This window comes from Notothenia coriiceps, unplaced genomic scaffold, assembly GCF_000735185.1.
Source record: "Notothenia coriiceps isolate Sejong01 unplaced genomic scaffold, NC01 NC01_scaffold00037246, whole genome shotgun sequence".
Taxonomy (NCBI): Eukaryota; Metazoa; Chordata; class Actinopteri; order Perciformes; family Nototheniidae; genus Notothenia; species Notothenia coriiceps.
This window is the reverse complement of record NW_011369947.1, coordinates 15824816-15832538: the sequence shown is the minus strand read 5'-3', so window position 1 is coordinate 15832538 and position 7723 is coordinate 15824816.

Sequence of the window (7723 nt, the reverse complement as noted above, 5' to 3'; positions counted from 1 at the left end):
GGTCTCACTGACAGCGCATGACTAGTTGGAATTTAACATTCATTAAAAATGAAGCACGAACATCCATAAATAATGAAGGTTTCAAGTAAACAGAGAGCCTGGCAAAAAATGGAACACCGGCATCCATAAATAATGACGGCTTCGAGTGAACAGAGAGCCAAATATGAGACACCGTGTGACAACTACTAAACTACTGACAAACAAAATCCAAATTAGCATCAATCTATGAGGCGGCCACCAGTGAGCTTCAGGTGTTGTAAAACCCACAGTAGTGCCATTGATGCTAAGTGAGCTGCCAGGGCTTCACAGTACAGCGCCTACAGAGGAGTAATGCCTGAGGAGGCCCAGACAACAGTAAGGCAGAGAATATGTTTTGCTGCACAGCTTGATTATGATTGAATGAAGCCGAGCATGAACTTTAATTACTGCTTACACCCTGGCTGTTTGTGGCTGCGTATTGAACCAGCTTTAGGACACACAAAGGGAGGCTGAGGCAATACAGCACTGTGCAGCTCTATCACTGTAAAAGGCTGATTTCATTCAACTAGTGATTAAAAGGGGAATTGTAAAACCTTTACCCCCATCTTTTTAAATGCATGCTGGTAATTCATCCATTTCAACAACATATTTTCCACAATAAAGCGCTCTTTTTCCCTTGCTTTAAAAAAAGGTTAAATACATCTTCAAATAACTCCAAAAAGCTCGGGCCATCGTGGCGTGCCATGTATTTTTCTTATACTTTCAATAACTGAAGCTGACAGTTTTTGTGATACCACTGAGACACGACTTAAGAAAAGTGAACTACTGCACAGAAGTATACTCAACACCAGTCCGTTAAGCCGATGCCATCAGTGAGGGCATGTTGAGTTTTTGAGAAAGAACAGAGCATCAATAATTCAACTCCTAACACTCTCTCAATTGAATAAGGTATTGCATGCAAAAGACACTGGCAAAATATTCAAGAAGTCATACAAATAGTCATAGCATTCTTTATTTTGACACAGTGGCCCCATCTGAATATGTAGCAAATTCATGGCAATGCAGTTAACTTTTTATTTTTTATATTATATCTGGAACAAATTTGTGGACCAATTAAAAAAAAAAAAGACTAAGACATTGCCATCCCTTGAGACATGCCACTCACTGGTAAAACCAAAGTTCTTTCCCTGTACTTTGCGTATAAGAACATACCATTATTTGTTATGGCTTTCCTATGTCACTCTAAAGCTGATCAGCCACAACATGTATGCAAAATGGGAGTAAAAAAATAAGAGAACAGGTCCAATTATTCACATTTTAGTCTGCAATTTGATGTTTTCTTTGGAGGTGTGCTTTTAAGGACATTATTTGGAAAAAAGGGAAATATTTTATTATAATGCTCAAATTACATCAAATTACCCAGTGTGAGTGCCCATTAGCCTCTTAAGCCCCAAGCCTGTTTTTCAGGTTTTAGACTCGAAAACGACATTCCCAGAACAAATGACCATATCTTCCCTTCTAAAAGGGTTAAATTAATAATCTTTTCTCTCAAAGTAATGATAAACCTATGAGTTGGATGTAGAAAAGTCTGAATCAATATAGATGTTTTTTATTTTAAAGAAAATTCANGGGTGGGGATGGATAGGAGGTTGGCTTCTGATGAGCGGAGGCAGCGGGAAGGGGTGTGGTGGTGCAGCAGGTCTGTGAGGTAGGGGGGGGCCTGATTGTTGAGGGCTTTGTGAGTAATGAGGAGGACTTTGAATTTGATTCTTTGACGGACAGGGAGCCAGTGGAGGTTCTGGAGGACGGGAGTGATGTGGTCTCGGGAGCGGGTGTGGGTGAGGAGGCGGGCAGCAGAGTTCTGGATATGTTGGAGTTTATTGAGGCGGTTGGATGGTATGCCATAGAGCAGTGGTCGCCAACCAGTCGATCGCGATCGACACTGTGGTGCGGGTAGATCGCGGACCGTTAAAAAAAAAGTAATAAAAGAAAGAAAAATACAATTAAAATAATGTTTGAAAAATACGTNTGAATGCATGAATCAGGGTTTCAGCAGCAGAGGGGGAGAGTCATGGGCGGAGACGGGCAATGTTTTTGAGGTGGAAATAGGCGGTCCTGGTGATGTGATTTATGTGGTGGTTGAATTTGAGCTGAGTATCGAAAATGACTCCGAGGCTTTAGCCAGTCTTTACGACCCCTCAAAGCGCTTTACATACTACATGTCATTCACCCATTCATACAGAGCAGTGTACCTCACTCTAGGAACCAACATTCACACATTCACACACTGTTGGCCATGCAATCGGGAGCAACTCAGGGTTAAGTATCTTGCCCAAGGAAACATCGACATGTTGGCTGCATGGGCTGGGATCGAACCCACAACCTTCTGGTTGAAAGACGACCGCACTCCCTCGCAGCCACTGTCGCCCTTGTAATACTTTATCAAGACCTTATTTATTGTTGATGCCGTCTCAGTGATTCGGTTAACAGAAGAAAAAAAAAAGAAAGAAGAATACGTTCTACATCACATTTGTGTGGAAAAACACAGTGATTGTGATTCCATGCACACGCACTAAACAACAGTGTTTCCCAATCCTCCCTCCTGTTTCATGAAGATTAATTTTCTTTTCTTTTTTGGCTATCTCTGTTTTCACCTGTCTGTTGAATAAGTCTGAGTTTGTTTTTGTCAAAGCGTGAGCATTTCCTTGAAAGGTGGCGAGCTGTCTATGTATTTGTCATTATTCTTCCACCGGCGTATTCTAATCAATACACCATAAGGTTTTAATTAATCTGCAGCCTGCCTCTGTATGTTCTCTTAAAGATAAAGAAAGCCAAAAGCAGCGCCTGCTTTTTAATTTCCTAGCATTGTTTGTGCCTGTGATTGGATTTCTACTAACCAGTGCTGTACTGTATTCACCAAACTTTCAATTCTGCAAGGTCACACAAGAACTCATTGTTTTTCAGCCGCGGCGCTTTTCTTAAAACCCAGGAAGAGAGAGCACTTTTTTTTCACCAGCACACTTACACCTGGGAGATGCTGCTACAATGCACCCCTGAGTATATGCATTGGAGCAGTTAGGGGTTGAAGACCTTGCTCAAGGGCACCTAATTAGTAGTTCGGGGCAAGAGATTATTCACTCCCATCCTGCACTCAGAGAAGTTCAATCCCGTGACCTTCCACTCACAATCTTGCCTCTCTAACCTTGAGGCTACAACCACCCTCTGTTGTACAAAAAGGAAGCAGTGAACGAGCTCCAGTACTGAACAATACAATCCAGCATTACCACATAAAGGTGTTTTCCATGCTTTATTATAATAATAAAGTATTTGTCTCCCACTGTGCTCTCGTGTGAATTGAAAGGACGAAGCAAGTCTTTTTCCACATCCTAATAACCTCCATAATCTGCCCAGTTGTTTCTCATTTATTATTCCTTATCGATTTTCATCATCATTCCTAAACCTCCCCCAGCCCTTTCCCTCATGAATCATTCTCTCTCTCTTTCTCTCTCACTCTCTGTCTCTCTCTCTCTCTCACACACACACACACACACACACACACACACACACATGCACTCCAGCTGATGTTGCAACTCTGAATCGATTCAGTGCCCCAAGCATATGAAGTACGGCGCTGTTTTATTTTCAGTATAATACATCACAATCATGCATGCTAATGGTTTATTGTTTTGCAGAATGAGCTTGTACGGACTGCATTGTGCGGTTTGGTTATTGTCAAAAGTATTAATTGTAGTTTGCAAGGCTGAGATAACTCACAGAGTTTGACAGCTAAGTCGCTGTTGATGACAATAAAACTTAGAGAATATGGGAATGGGGAAATAATCAACATCCAACTTTTATATAACCTGAAAGTATACTTTTAGCTAACTTAAAGTAACCAAAACATTCAATAAATACAGCCAGAAAAAGTGATTTAGGGAATTGTATTTATTGTTTGTGCAAATGATATATATATTAGATATACATGTGTAATAGTTTATATTTTCAAGAATAAATACAAAAGTTATTTAGTGATATATCATAAAATTGCCATTATAATTTAGCTTTAAAGGCACCCTATGCGTTTTGGGTTTTCCCTTTCCTCTAGTGTGATATATAGCTTTTGCTGCATGTAAATGGTCTGCAGAGGCTAAAATCCCTAAAATCCCTTTTGAACATTACAGCATGTAAACACGAAGGCACAAAATACAAATATGAACCTGAAAGATGAAAGATCCTCTTTAAAATGTGTTTTTGCAGATCAAGCAGTCGAAAACGCAAAGACGATCAATTCATGACGATAGAACACTTAAAAACCAAACATATTTCACATTATCACTTCATCATGTTGGGGTAAATGTGTCAGCAAACAGTCAATTCACATCTCCAAGACTAAGGGCACCATAGATATCATTTTCAGTCATGATGCTGGCTCATGATTGTAAATCTTAAAGTGGACCTATCATGCTATATTTGAAACATATATTGTAGGGCCATACCTTTATAAAACATGTCTGTGAAGTTTTTTTTCTTCAAAATACCAAACAGATCATGCATTTTAGCCATGCCTCATTTCGCTCTATGCTCTATTCCAGCCCTGTCTTCACAAGGGCTGATTCTGTGGCAAATGAGCTGCAGCTGACCAGGGGGCGTGGCACGAGCGTCATGTTACCATGCTGTTACCATGCTGTTACCATACTGTTACCATGCTGTTACCATGCTGTTACCATACTGTTACCATGCTGTTACCATGCTGTTACCATGCTGTTACCATGCTGTTACCATGCTGTTACTATACTGTTAGCATGCTGTTACCATGCTGTTACCATGCTGTTACCATACTGTTACCATGCTGTTACCATACTGTTACCATGGTGTTACCATGCTGTTACCATGCTGTTACCATGCTGTCACCATACTGTTACCATGCTGTTACCATGCTGTTACCATGCTGTTACCATGCTGTCACCATACTGTTACCATGCTGTTACTATGCTGTTACCATGCTGTTACCATGCTGTTACCATGCTGTTACCATGCCACGCAACCTCTCATTCCCCTGATAGGTGGAGAGTTGCCCATATAGGCGGAGCTCCTTGTTTCTGACGTCAGAACAATTTCAAATCTGGATCAGTCTGTATCAGATCCGTTGCAGCCCCGTTTTTAGAGATTTGGGTGTGGAGGAAAAGAGAGAGGGTTGTGTTCTCTGACACTTGGTGAGTTCCCTGACACACCGGGGACACTATTCATGTATAAAAGACAAAGTGCATTTTGCATGATAGGTCCCCTTTAAGTTGACTTTCTTTAAGCTCCATTTAGTCTTTCACCAAAATAAGCTTCTAAATGCTCCACTATGATAAAAACAAGATATGCAAAAAAAGTAACATATCAGTAGGTGTAATGAACAGGTGTCTCAGCTTAGCAATGCGTCATATCAACTGAAACCCTTCCTTTGATTCCAGGTGGATCATATGAGCAGCACAGTTGAAGCTATCAGTTTTTCCTTCAACGCACCAGTGGGTCGGGTCTACTTACTAAACTTCCCCGACTGTGTCTTTTCTAATTTCCTTTTACCAGAATCTGGTGTCATAGTGATCTCTATCTGTGGAAACAATGCCATAAGGGATTAATAACTGGGGAGATGGAGGTGGTGATAAACGATGCTTTGACAGCCCCCTGTCTGAGACTGTACAAATGAACTCCTGTTCACTCGCCATCATTTCTCCTGCTCGCTGCACTTAGACGCTCCATTATCTTACCGTCTATTGTGTTTGATGTTCATCGTGGAAAACACACATTTTAAAATGGCACATATCATCTAACTTCAATTATGTTAGGCTACTGACCTGCCTGCAAAAGTAGAGGATTAAAGTTTCTTCACTGCGGGTGTTTGCCGACAGCTAACCAGAATGATCGCTATTGATGCTGTGAGGCACCCAAGAGTGAAGGATTTTAATGTGATAGTATGAAGAAGATGGATGGATGGATGGAATATGAAGTGATGATTTGGAACCAATTCAATGCTTTAAAATGACTTTTAGTTGTGGCGGAACGTGGTTGACAATCCATAAGGTGATCTGTGTGAGAAACAATATCTTGATGGTGTTGAAAGCAACATTGAAAAAAAGGGCTATCCATGAGATTCTGGTGTGAGTCCTCTGAGCTGAAGAGCTTTCTGTTTGTTGTACTTCTCAAGTTGCACATATCCATTTCAATCCGTCAGTCTTACCCTGAGGTGGTTTTATCCTGCTGCAAATATATACTGCACTCTAACTTTTTATTCATATACTTTTTATTCATGTACTTTTTATTCATGTATTTTTTCTTTTAATGTTTCTTTTATTATGATTTTCTTTTTAATGACTGTTTTGAAATGCCTTTGTCTGAATGTCTTTCATTTTTGTAAAGCACCTTGAATTGCCTTGTGTTGAAAGGTGCTATATAAATAAACTTGCATTGATTGCCTTGCAAAGGCTGCGGTGAACCCTCACATTGTGTCTCATAAGGAAAGGAGAAAGGCTTGTGTTGAATCAGCCTCTTTGTATATTTTTATACAAAGTTAGATTGTCCTGATACATTTTTTTAAATGGCCCAAATTTACCATTCTCGCATGTCAAATGTCCAATTTGACAGTTCAAATGCAACTTATCGAACAACATATGACACGTATACAAGGGACTTTCATTTCTGGCCAGTGGCTATCAATATGTGAGTGATAGTTAGAAGAAGATTGAAGCTACTTGAGATAAATGCTTCATTTGTGCAGTTAAGAATAGTTTGCTTACTAGGCTAACATTACATCCAGTGAAACATTCTTTACCACCGCCAGCTGTTTTATGCTTAACCTAAACCAAAACCTATACTGTAACCCCAACCATTCATCCCTGCAACAATTAAATATGTCTTAACATTAGCACCAAACAAAAAGATAATGGTGCGCAAGTATAAACACTTTTCTGTCATTAAAAAGTTGCCTTATTAACAACTGGACTGTTCCCCGCTTAGATTCCAATATTATCCAGTACTTCCAGGTGCAAAACAGTTACAAGGATTTTCTTATTCTGGCCGATCTTTTTGTGCATTTCCGAGTGCTGAGGCAGAACGCATTCCTGAGAGCGAGCATATTTGTCAAGGAAACAATATTGTCTAGCTCCCTCGTGTTCTCTCAGCTCTTTCCTTTCGTATGTGTTATCCACATTGAGGACTGAAAATAAAACACTTGAAAGGCAATCTGAGGTCAGGTTGAGTACAGTTTAGACAGATATGTTTTCTCTTCTGTGAAGATCAAATCTCTCTCTTTTTATAGGCCAGGAATATGAGCTTGCAAACCAAAATAAGGCCATATTTTACTCTTCGTTCCGATGTAAGGCTTAAAGAGAAAGAATAAAAGTGGCATAAAATGAAAAGTAGACGTTCAAATTATATTCTTGAATATCATTTGATTGACATTACATTTCATTTAGCTGATGCTTCTATCCAAAGCGACTTACAATTTATTGTAATTTTATTAATTGAATCTGCTTAGAAAGAGTGTTTTATTAATTACAAGGTCACAAATGATATTTTAACTTCCAAGAAAAACATTGTAATGTCTATATGTATGTTTATGTTTAAGCAATAGCTCACGACAGGCCGTGGTATATGCTCATTATATCACAGCTAAGGGGCGTGGTTCGGCCCGACGCGATACCAACGGTATACTGTTTTTCTCAGACGCGGAGGGATACTAACTTGTTGTGAAAAGTAA